The sequence below is a fragment of the Bos grunniens genome, chromosome 5 (genome assembly GCF_055505025.1).
Source record: "Bos grunniens cultivar Pamir isolate PY7600 chromosome 5, Bosgru_T2T1.0, whole genome shotgun sequence".
In the NCBI taxonomy this organism is placed as follows: Eukaryota; Metazoa; Chordata; class Mammalia; order Artiodactyla; family Bovidae; genus Bos; species Bos grunniens.
The window spans coordinates 111,273,519-111,286,425 of record NC_141169.1 but is presented as its reverse complement, the minus strand read 5'-3'; the positions used below and the strand labels follow the sequence as shown (position 1 = coordinate 111,286,425).

Here is a 12,907-nt window from a genome sequence, read left to right as displayed (position 1 = left end):
GGACCATCAACTCAGCTGGACCACGGCCACAGCCTCCTGATAACTTCCTCACTTTATCCCTAAAGGCTGTGTTCACACACCAGACAATATTCTCCTTGTAACAAAGATCAGCTTGTTTAACACTCTCCCACCCTTTGGCTTAACACTCTCAAAGATTTTCCTTCGCATTTAGAATAAACTATACTCCTCCCTTTGGTCTACAGGGTCCTAAGCCATCTGGTCTCTGCCCAGCCTCACCTCTGTCACTCTCATCTCACCCCGCTACTCTTCAGTCACACTGTCCTTTTTATTGTTCATTTAACCCACCAAGCTCATTCCTGCCACAAGTCCTTTGCACTTGCTGTTTCCTCTTCTGTTCACTGCCTGGCTCTTTCTCATCTTTCAGGTCAGCTCAAATGTCATGGCCTTAGAGAGGTCTTTCCTGATGGCTCTGGCTAAAGGAGCCACCATCTCTGAAATTTGGTTTTTATATTAGCTTAATATCTCCATATTAATATTAGCTTAATATATGCTGATAAGGGTCCATCTAGTCAAAGCTATGGTTTTTCCAGTAGTCATGTATGGATGTGAGAGTTGGACCATAAAGAAGTCTGAGCACCAAAAAATCGATGCTTTTGAACTGTGGTGTTGGAAAAGACTCTTGAGAGCCCCTTGGAGGGCAAGGAGATCAAACCAGTCAGTCCTAAAGGAAATCAACCCTGTATTCATTGGCAGGACAGATGCTGAAGCTCCAGTACTTTGGCCACTTGATGCAAAGAGTCGACTCATTAGAAAAGACCCTGATGCTGAGAAAGTTTGAGGGCAGGAGGGGAAGGGGATGACAGAGGATGAGATGGTTGAATGGCACCATCGACTCAATGGACATGAGTCTGAGCAAACTCTGGGTGATAGTGCAGGACAGGGAAGCCTGGCGTGATGCAGTTCATGGGGTCACCGAGAGTTGGACATGACCTAGCGACTGAACAGCAAATATCTCCATAGGTTATTATCTTGCTTACATATTTGCTTATTATAACCAAAATGCAAGTTTCATGAAGGTAGAAACTTGTCTATCTTCCTGACTACTGCAGATCTTTTGCCTAGAGCAGTGCTCGGCACATAAGCAAGCCCTTATGTGTAAATACTTGTTTGAGGAAATACTTGTTGAGGAAATAAATGAGTGAAGGCTCAGAGAGGTCAAGTGACTTTCCAAAGTCACCCAGCCAGGAAGTATAAGAACTGGAGTTTGAATCCAGACCTAATTCCTGGTCTAGACATTTGGGATTCTGCCCAACTGGGTGAGGCCCAGTATAAATGTAGGGGATGTGTTCAGGGCCTATATTCAGGGATGAATACATTCAGGGATGTATTCAACCACCCCAAAAGAGGTGGCTTTGGGGGCAAAATAGGGGAGTGTCCCAGTTCCTTCTTTTCCTTTGCTCATGGTGTTTCCATTGCCTGAAGTGCCTGCTGTCGCTCCAGGAGCCATCGGTTCTATGAAACGAACATCACAGCACCTACATTATTTTACTGAGAAGGACCAAGGACCTTCCCAACTAGGAGGTCTTTCTGTGGTCACCAGCAAGGCTCCCCCTTCCCTTGATCTCAGAGCTCTTGCTTTGCTTTCTCACTATGAGCGTTGGTCCACCTGGGATTGTGACAGCTATCCCTTACCTCCCAAAGGCCTGGATTTCATATGCAAGTTGGCCCACTAGCTTCCCAAGTGACCAAATGTTGCAGCAGCTATGTCTGGCAAAGTATTCCCCTCAAAAATTGTCCCTTGCCTTATATCTACATAGCTAAGAGAGCCACTCACATTACCTCTTGGAGTACCAACGTTCTCAGTTTTAGAAACAGCACAATTGTGATTTTCCTTTTTTTCTACCCTCCATTTTCAATGAGTTTTCAAAAGTTGAGGCCATAGTAGGTGTTTGACTAATGAATGAACCCCCAGTGGATCTGCACAACACTCCTAGACAGCATGAAGCCTACTTCTCCCATCTCCTGCCTGCCTGCATTAGGGGGTCAGAGCTTCAGGAGCCACCCAGCAGGGACTGCTCCCTGCAAATGTGGCTCCCTCTCTGGTCAAGGTCAAGGGACATGGTGCAATGTCATATTTAAAAGTGGGAGCTCTCTGGCTTGAAGCAGTTCCTAACGGCCAAATTTGGGACAATTTGAGCATCAGAAGAAATAACAGTAAACACGGGTTATGACCTGCTGAATAAGAGAAGAATCCATGAGTCCATATAATATGAATAAATAAATAAAGAGAAGAGAAAGCTCCACCTTCAAGTAAAAAGAAAGATAGGGACTTCCCTGGTGGTCCAGTGGCTAAGACTCCACACTCTCAATGCTGGGGCCCATGTTTGATCCCTGGTCAGGGAACTAGAGCCTGCATACATGCTGCAACTACGAGTTCACATGCCACAACTTAGAAAAATCCTATATGCTTCAACTTAAACCCGGCGTAGCCAAACAAAGACATAAACAAAATATTAAAAAGCAAAACACTGGCGTGTGTTCAGAGGTAAGGGGCATCTGTCTGCAATTTACTCTCAAATGGAGTGGGAGGGTGGATTATAGATAAAATGTGATAAAATATTAACAACTGAGGAATCTGGGTGAAGAGCCTATAGAAATTAGATATTGTTCCTGCAATGTTTGTTTTAATTAAAAAAGTAGGATTTTGTTTCTTTGCTTGTTCTAAGTAGGGGCTCTCAAGTCAGCTTATGAAACTCAAATCCCAGCCTCACACCCCACCCCCCACCAACTGAGTGACTTAACCACTCTCTGCCTCCTTTATAAATTGGATTCGCTGTTGATAATAGTGCCTGCTCTGTGGCTTATAAAACTATTTATTGGGTTCACACTGAGAAACACTGAGCGCAGTGCCTAGTACGCAGTAAGAGATCAGTAAATAAATACTGGGTTAGAGAGAGATGAATCCTCTGGAGTCCCCTAGGACACTCCCTCTGAAAAACTGCTTCTCCCCCAGGTGAGTGACGCAAAGCCAGTGGAGACCTCACCCTGCCCGGAGACCCCTCCTCCTGTCAACAGGAAGGAGCCTTGTGGCTTGCGCCTAGAGAGGGAGCGGCCCTTTGCCAGCAAGGTCCAGCAGACCTCCAACCAGCCCAGCTGGTCTCGGCTCACCTGCCTGGCCCCAAAACACCAAACGGCACTGCAGCAGGTCCCGGCGGGGCCCTGGCCCACGGTGGGTGCTGTGCCTAATAGTGGTTGCTCAGTAACCAAATTTGACCCAAGCCAGGGGCTGCAGCTCGGAACCCACCCCTGGCTGCCCCCGGAGTGGGGTATTCCTTCCTCCCAGCCTCAGTCTTTCCCACCTGCAGAGTGAGAGTGTAGAATCAGGTCAGTGGTTTTTCAACAACCTCAAACCACAGTGAAATTTCTTCAAATGAAACTTAACTCTGCAGTGTACTCTGCCTTATAAACCATCAGAAGCCAGGCTGCCATGGAGGAGACCCAGGCTGGCTTTAAGTTTTCCCTCTTTGGGTGTTTTCTGGAGACCCTTCTTGCCCTGAGATTTGATTTCCAGGCCCCCATGAGCTCCTGACCCTGGACCCTCGGGCCTTCCCTTCCTTGATTTGCAGGGTGGCTCCATCAGTTGGGCCAGGTCCCACATTTCCCACAGATCCCTCTACCTGGTGGGAGTGATCATCAGAGGCATCCCTTTCAGCTCCTTCAGGCACCTTATCTTGTCCCAGCTCCTCCACCCATCACATATACCATGTGTACGCGTATGTATGCTCAGTCACATCCAACTCTTTGTGACTGCATGGACTGTAGCCCACCAGGCTCCTCTGTCCATGGAATTATCCTGGCAAGAATATTGGAGTGGATTGCCATTTCTTCCTCCAGAGGGTCTTCCTGACCTAGGGATCAAACCTAAGTCTCCTGCATCTTCTGCATTGGCAGGCAGATTCTTTACCACTGAGCCACCTGGGAAGCCCCTCAGATGCCTTGTACCAGTTTCTTACTACTGCTTATCACTTCTTTTTCTTCTTCTTTTTAAAATATTTATTTATTTGGCTGTGCCGGGTCTTAGTTGTGGCATTTGGGATCTCGTTCTGAACTGGGAACTAGTTTCCTGACCAGGGATCGACCTCCGGGCCCCCTGCATTGAGAGTGTGCAGTCTAAGCCACTGGACCACCAGCGAAGTCCCACTGCTTATTACTTCTGACTCTACTTATGTCTATTATGTTTATGAGATGCCTCCTTTGAGCCAGACACTGCACTAAATGCCTAAGACCTATTTACGTGATATATATTTTCCCATAGCATATCTCTTCTTCTACTGCTAAACAAACCAATCATCAAAAAAATTATCTGTACTTTTATCACATCTTAGTGTCTTCATAACTTCAATGTCTCCTTCTTACAGTATCCTTCTCCAATGAGGTGGAATGTGGCACAGAAATGATCAACCCCATCAGGTTTATGGGTTCACCAAATGCCTTGGGAGTCTGTCCCCCCGTTGCTGGGTGTGGTGTGCCTGATCCCCTTAACCCCCTCTCCCCATCTTAGAAGTTAGGTATTATCATCACTATGTTGCAGGTGAGGAAATTGAAACCCAGAGAGGTGAGGAAACTTGCCCACTATCACACAGCTAGTCCCTGGCAAGAGGAGAACTTGAACTCAGGTTGATCTGACTCAGGGGCCACACTCTCTGCCGCTGCCCCTGTCAGGAAAAACCCTGGGCTTTGCTGGAGAGAAATGAGCTGTTTCACGTGGGCCACTCCTCGTGTGGGAGAAATCCTCCCCCTCTTTTCCCCTCCTACTTTTAAATCATAAGAAAGCTGGGCCGGGTTGGGGGAGGACTGACAGATGGTGTCCCTACACTGGGCTGCTGTCTGCAGGGGTCCTGGGTCTGGGCAACAGATTGTCTGTGTGTGCTTAGTCGCTCAGTCATGTCCGGCTCTTTGCAAACCCATGGACCCCCACTAGGCTGCTCTGTCCATGGAGATTCTCCAGGCAAGAATACTGAAGTGGGTTGCCATGCTCTCCTCCAGGGGATCTTCCCAACCCAGGGATTGAACCTAGGTCTCCCACACTGCAGGCGGATTCTTTACCCTCTGAGATACCGGGAAAGCCAACAAAGGGAAAAATGAATTTGAACAAATCCAGATAATCATAATAGCTATTGTTGTCCTGTTTATGAGACATTTCCTCTGTGGATCTTTTATCTCACAAAACGCTATGAGGTGTCTTTCTTGTCCCCACTGTGTAGACGAGGAAACTGAGGCTTAGAGAGGCAATGCCACTTGCTCAGAACATGCCAGTGAATAAAGGCTCTCCCCACCTCTGTGAATATGAGCATTTCAGTGCCACTTTACCAGCACAGGGTATTCTCATTTTTTAAGTTCTGCTAGATACCCTGGAGTATGAAATCAAGAGGGCCTCAGGAAGCATCACTACGAACAAAGCTAGTGGAGGTGATGGAATTCCTGTTGAGCTATTTCAAATCCCAGAAGATGATGCTGTTACAGTGCTGCACTCAATATGCCAGCAAATTTGGAAAACTCAGCAGTGGCCACAGGACTGGAAAAGGTCAGTTTTCATTCCAATCCCAAAGAAAGGCAATGCCAAAGAATCTTCAAACTACCACACAATGGCACTCATCTCACACACTACCAAAGTAATGCTCAGAATTCTTCAAGCAAAGCTGCAACAGTTTGTGAACCAAGAACTTCCATATATTCAAGATAGATTTAGAAAAGGCAGAGGAACCAGAGATCAAATTACCGACATCCTTGGATCATCGAAAAAGCAAGAGAGTTCCAGAAAAACATCTACTTCTGCTTTACTGACTACGCTAAAGCCTCTGACTGTGTGGATCACAACAAACTGGAAAATTCTTCAAGTTTTTGCCTCCTGATCTGCCTCCTGAGAAATCTGTATGCAGGTCAAGAAGCAACAGTTAGAACTGGACATGGAACAACGGACTGGTTCCAAATTGGGAAAGGAGTATGTCAAGGCTGTATATTGTCACCCTGCTTATTTAACTTATATGCAGAGTACATCATTCAAAATGCTGGGCTGGATGAAGGACAGGCTGGAATCAAGATTGCAGGGAGAAATATCAATAATCTCAGATATGCAGATAACACCACTCTTAAGGCAGAAAGCGAAGAGGAAATAAAGAGTCTGTTGATGAAAGTGAAAGAGGAGAATAAAAAAGTTGGCTTAAAACTCAACATTCAAAAGCTGAAGATCATGGCATCCGGTCCCATCACTTCATGGCAGATAGATGGGGAAACAGCTATCTGTTTCGCAGACTATTTTCTTGGGCTCCAAAATCACTGCAGATGGTGACTGCAGCCATGAAATTAAAAGACGTTCGCTCCTTGGGAGAAAAGCTATGACCAACCTAGACAGCGTATTAAAAAGCAGAGACGTTACTTTGCCAACAAAAGTCTGTCTAGTCAAAGCTATGGTTTTTCCAGTAGTCATGTATGAATGTGAGAGTTGGACCATAAAGAAAGCTGAGCACCGAAGAACTGATGCTTTTGAACTGTGGTGTTGGAGAAGACTCTTGAGAGTCCCTTGGACTGCAAGGAGATCCTAAATGAAATCAGTCCTGAATATTCATTGGAAGGACTGATGCTGAAGCTGAAGCTCCAATACTTTGGCCACCTGATGTGAAGAACTGACTCACTGGAAAAGACTCTAATGCTGGGAAAGATTGAAGGCAGGAGGAGAAGGGGATGACAGAGGATGAGATGGTTGGATGGCATCAGTGACTTGATGGATGTAAGTTTGAACAAGCTCCCTGAATTGGTGATGGACAGGGAAACCTGGTGTGCTGCAGTCCATGGGGGTCTCAAAGAGTTGGACACGACTGAGCGACTGAACTGAACTGAATTTTCTAGGCAAATGACATTGTCTTATTTAAATTTACATTTCTCTGAATATGAATAAGCTTGGCTACATTCTTTTAGTCATCAGTTGGGTTTCTTCTCTGTGAACTGTCTATTCATGTACTTTGTAAACTTTTGGGCCCTCTCCCTCCCTCCATCATATTTTCCCTCTAAAATCTTTTTCCCCTAACAGCTTCAATATACTTGCAAATTTGCCACTAGCACTCTGAGTCCCCTCCATGCCCAGAGCTTGTAAACCCATAATCCTGGGCACCTCCAGTTTGTCTTCTGCCCTCTAACCCTAACTCTAACCCTGACCCTAACCCTGCACCCCAGCTGCTCTGGGCTTTGGAGAGAATCAACCACCGTGAACACCCACAACAACAAAAGTCTGCTTTAAGCTCATTCTCCAGACACAACCAGGTGCCTGGGGGCCCTAATCACCCCTCTCCCTTCTCCAATCCCCCCTCATCCTTGCCCCCACTGAGGGGGGCAGGGCCCCCCCCGAGGCCAGACTCAGCTCCCTGCACTGTCTGTCCCCTCCCTCCCTCCCTGTCCCAGTACAAGCTGTCCCTCCTCCAGCCCCAAAGCCACCTTTTTCCTTTCTGGAGGCTCATGCCCACCCTCTCGCTCCTGTCTTCTCTCTCAGCCCTGACATCCACCCCACCGTCACTTGTCTGCCACCCCAGCCCTACCATTGCCTTTTCTTCCCTCTTATGGCCAAAAGTGAAGTCGCTCAGTTGTGTCCGACTCTTTTCGACCCCATGGACTGGGGCCTGCCAGGATCCTCTGTCCATGGGATTTTCCAGACAAGAATACTGGAGTGAGTTGCCATTTCCTTCTCCAGGGGATCCTCCCAACCAGGGATCGAACCCAGGTCTCCCACATTGTAGGCAGACACTTTACCATCTGAGCCACCAAGGAAGTCAAACCCTTATGGCCAAATCCTTGAGTTATCTTCATTCATTCCCTCTGAGCCCTCCCTTCCTTGCCCCTCCCAGCCTGACTCCTGCCCCCACAGTCCTCTGAAGGGACCCTTGTTGAGGTCCCCACAACCTCTTTTGTTGCTAAATCCCAGGGTCCATTTTCCATCCTAATCTCTCTCATCTTTCCGCAGCTCTGGACCTTGCTGCTCTCTCCTCTCCTCCTTTGGATACACTCTGCCCCCTGCATTCCAAGGTGTGGGCTTCCCTCCTCCTTTTTCAGTCTGCATCCCTGGTTCCTCTCAACCTCTCAGTGATCAGTGATGCCTGTGTCTCTTCTCCCAGGGGAATCTTATTCCTTTTCAGAAGTTCAGGCGGCATCTGACACTGATGACTCCCAAATCTCTCAGCGGCTAGCCTCTTGTTTCTCAGGGGCCAGATCTGCTTAAACATCTGCACAGTAGGCGTGGATTTCCCCCTGCCCTCCTCTCTCCCCGAACAGCCAGCGCCCACAGTCACAAGGCCAATCACTGTCCCCCTTCCATTCCAAGTGCACCCCCTGTATTTCTCAAACTGTCTAGTGATACCACCTTCCGCTCAGCCACCCTAGAGAGGAACCAGGCCACCATGCCTGTCTCCTCCCCTTCCTTCCCTCCCACAGCTAACCCATCACCAGGTCCCTGTGATGTTCTCTCATCTCCTTAGTGCCCGCCTCTGTCTTCACTCTCTTCCCTCATCTGTGGCCTCAGTTCAAGTCACAGCAACTCTCTTCCTGGACGTTGGCAACAGCCTCCTGCCTGGTCTCCTTGCCTCTAGCACCTTCTAAACCCGCCTCCACATGGAATATTAAAACCTAAGTTTGATTAGGACACTCCTGTGCTCAGAAGCTTCCATGGCTCCCCACTGCCTTCAGAACAAAGTTCAGACTCTTTCCACAGATCTTCTAGGTCTGGTCTCTTGCCTCCCTTACCTGCTCAGCTCTCACCACCCTCTCTGAGCTCTCCTGTACCCCCACACTTCAGCTCTTGCAGACCCCTCAACAGGAAACTCCCTCCCCAGTTTCAGCTTGTCTTTCAATATCCAGCCCACAGGTCTCCCCACTTTCTTCATCGAGCTTCCAGAATGACCCCCAGGTGGACTCAGGCTCCTGTCCTCACAAAAGGGATGGCTGCCCTCACCTCTCTCTGTGATGGCACATTTCCCTCCAAGTTGGTGTTCTGTGTTTTTTGGTGGGGGGAGGGCCGCACCATCGTACAAAGTTGGACACGACTGAAGTGACTCAGCAGCAGCAGCAGCAGCACCTTGTGGAATGTGGGAAACTTCTGCCTCAAGGCCTTTGCTCTTGCTGTTCCCTCCATCTAGAACATTCTCTCCTGGGTTATTACAGGGCTTGCTCCCTCATCTCATTCAGGGTTTTTTTTTTTACACATTCATTTATTTGGCATTATTTACTTGGACATGAGTTTAAGCAAGCTCTGGGAGTTTGTGATGGACAGGGAAGCCTGGCATGCTGCAGTCCATGGGGTTACAAAGAGTCAGACACGACTGAGCGACTGAACTGAACTATTTGGCCGCACTCAGGTCTTAGTTGAGGCATGCAGGATCTAGTTCCCTGACCAGGGATTGAACCCAGGTCCCTTGCATAGGGAGCATTGAGTCTTAATCACTGGACCACCACGGAAATCCCTCCCTCGGGCTTTTATTTAAATGTTTCCTTTCTCAATCAGGCCTTCCCTAGCCACTCTTCTAAAACTCTAATCCTCTCTGTCTCCCCTCCTTGCTTTTACCCCATAGCATTTGTCACCCTCTAACACACTGTATTTTTTCCCAACTCATTAATTATAAAAATGTTCTAACACACAGAAAATGGAAGGAAAAGTACAAAGGCACTCAAGTACAAACCCCAGATTCAATGCACTAGGTTTTTGGAAAGATGCTAATATCATGACACTTCACCCAAAGATTTTGGCAAAACCCACTCTTATGCCTGACTTCTGTAGCTTGATTATTGTCTATCTTTCCCCTGCAACTGTCCACACAGTGAGGGCAGGGATTCCAGTCTACTGTTTTCGCTATGATTTCCTCAGCACCAAGAACACTGCCTGACACACAGTGGGTCCTCCTACAGTTTAGGGAAAGAAAAGTCAAGACAGGTCTTGATTCTAGATCTGCTTCTTATGCACATGCGACTGTCAATCATCTCTCGCACAGAATCTTGGTTTCTCCATCTATTAGAGATAATAGGATTATTTCTCAGGATTGTTGTGACGATCAAACAAGTTAAAAGTGTAAAACTGCACTGCGAGCATGCTAGTTAATTTCACCCTGAGGGAGGGTACTCAGTTGACCCTTTGGGCTCTGGGGTGATTTTAGTTGCAGGGCCTAGTCAGCCCCTCAGAGAAGCTCTTTGACTTGAACTGCTCCAAAGCAAAATCCAGCAGAAACCCAAAGGGTTCTGTATTACTAGCCCCTCCCTTTCCACTGCTTGTTCATTCAGTACTACCTACTAACTCCTTATTCTTCATCTCTTGCTAAATCCACTCATTTAACAGTTTTCACCAGAAATACCTTATGGGAGGGGCACTCAATTTCGTCATGCGTTGAACATATTGTATCACTTTCTTCTATTTGTTACTTTCTTTCAACTCTATTTTATTAATTTCTTTAGTGGATCTTAGAGTGTTTCTGAAGATTGACCTAGATGACTATCTCTCTCCCTTTGCCTTTTCTGCATTTCAGATTCAGCTGTGTGTCTGTGTTGCCAAACCTGCCTTGTTAGACTCACCTTGAGTACAGGAGTGTATTTGCTGAAGAATGGGACCCATCCTGTTGAACCTATGAGGTTTCTCAGGTCAGACTGCTCAGCAGTAGGTGGAACACCCAAACTTTTGCAAGCTCCCTGATAACCATCATTTTAACGTCAATTGTTTGGGGTGTGGAGTGCAACATGAGTTTTCTTCCCATTCTCTCAACTCAAAGCTGACACTTCTGAACAAAATTTTAATCTTAGTTTAAGAGAACAGTTTCTTCACCTGTGAAAGTAGGAACAAGAGTAATTATATTCTCCAGATGATGGATATGAAGTCACATTACTTTGTAACTGGTAAAGCTCTGTACAAATAGTAGTTACTGTCCTTAGTCTTATTAACTTGTCTGGATTCTTAACTAAATGTTGTCCCTGTTGCATTCGCAGCCCCCAGTCCAGGAACTAATATCTTGGGACAGACGGGCAGAAATATTTTTCTATTCACAGGTAATACCAAACAGCAATCACTTTTCCCATGCCAACAGAGAGCAGTTTGGAGGATTTATCTAGATCTAGAGTTGGGGAATCGTTAAGGGAAGAAAACTTGTCCAACTAAGCCTGGCAGGCTGGAGAGGAGACATGATCTATTCAGTCAGAAGCAGAACTGTGACTAAACTCCAGCCTCCTCCCTTCTTTTTAAAGCATTCTCAGCATTACTAATCATAACAACTGTCATTTATTGAAATCCCAGTAGTGTGCAGGCACCGGGTCTTACTTATTTCTAGTCATCATAATAACCCTGTGCTCACTTCTCAGATGAGGAGTTCGCAGAGACCAAGTCATCTGCCCAGTTCAGTTCAGTCGCTCAGTCATGTCCAACTCTTTGCATTCCCATGGTTCCAACGCCAGGCTTCCCTGTCCAATCACTAACTCGGGGAGCTTGCTCAAATTCATGTCCATTTGAGTTGCTGATGCCATCCAACCATCTCATCCTCTGTTGCCCCTGTCTTCTCGAGTCTTCAATCTTTCCTAGCATCAGGGTCTTTTTCACTGAGTCAGTTCTTCACATCAGGTGGCCAAAGTATTGGAGCTTCAGCTTCAGCATCAGTCCTTCCAATGAATATTCAGGACTGATTTCATTTAGGATCTCCTTGCAGTCCAAGGGACTCTCAAGAGTCTTCTCCAACACCACAGTTCAAAAGCATCAGTTCTTCGGTGCTCAGCTTTCTTTATGGTCCAACTCTCACATTCATACATGACTACTGGCAAAACCATAGCTTTGACTAGACAAACCTTTGCTGGCAAAGTAATGTCTCTGCTTTCTAATATGCTGTCTGGGTTTATCATAGCTTTCATTTGCCCAAGTTTCTACTAAAAGCGCTGAGATATTTCCTGAGATTGTCTTGGGGTAGCGCTGCCAGGAACAACCAAGGAACAATTTTTTTAAGCATAACTACACCTAGTATTTTTTTTGCTTATACTAAAAAAAAATCATTTTTTGTTCGGCTGAAACCCAAATTTAATCCATTTGCTAAATTTGGCAAACTTAGCTTGGAGGAACATGGCAAAATCAAAGCAGTATCCTTATTGTTATACCCTGCACATCTTTGCTGGTTTTATTTTTATCTTTAGGAGCCGTAGTTTAAGTCACGTTCAACCTTCAGGCCTCTGACCGTTTCAGGAGGCGTAGGGTGGAGAACACTGAGCCTCTCGCCCGATATTAACATGTCTGCCCCGGAGCCGTCACACGGACCTTCCTCCTCTCACAGACGTGGCCACGCCCCGCCGCCGAGGATTGGCTCCAGCCCAAAGCCCGGCCTCCCTCGGCGATGGGAGCCCCTTCCATTGGGCAGTTATAAAACATGGCGGAGGCCCGCCCCCGCCTTGCTCTCGCGAAGCACAGGCTTCAGTGATTGGCGGAGAGCAGTGGCCGGGTTGTCACGTGGCCTGGGCCCGTCTGTTTGCGGAAGTGGAAGGAAGCCGAAGTGCTGAGTCAGCCGAGGTGAGTGACGGCGCTGGGAAGGCGGGGCCAGGGAGGGGGGGCCCTTTCCCAAACCTCCTCTACGCCCCAGACTCCTTGGGCTCTATCGGGACAGTCCTTCGAGCCCCCCACTTGTTCACCGATTCTGAGGCCTGTCCTCCATTAACCATGATTGTCCCCTTACTGCCTCCAGCTTCCACCCTTTGATCCCCGACCGTCTGCAACTCCCATCCTGTGACCGCTTTCGTCTCATCTCTTAACCTGTGTGTTCTCTCAGGGACCCAGGTCCGACCCTGGGTACCCCCTCTCAGTGCGTCTTCCCTGTGAGTCTCTCCTCTATCCCTCACTTCCTGCCTGAGTCAACCCCTTCCCTTCATCCCTCGACTCTCAGTGTCTCTTAGT

The 12,907-nt window shown here is 47.4% G+C and overlaps 1 protein-coding gene across 14 annotated transcripts in view; it reads left to right on the top strand.

Moving 5' to 3' along the window:
- Window positions 1-12,483: 12,483 nt before the first annotated feature.
- The window catches only part of PLA2G6 (phospholipase A2 group VI), a 58,774-nt gene continuing 58,350 nt past the window's right edge, over window positions 12,484-12,907 (top strand). For all 14 annotated transcript variants that reach the window (XR_015164508.1, XR_015164509.1, XR_015164506.1 and 11 more), the window contains exon 1: window positions 12,484-12,526. The gene's annotated coding sequence lies outside the window, so the exon portion shown is untranslated. The remainder of the gene's footprint in view (window positions 12,527-12,907) is intronic.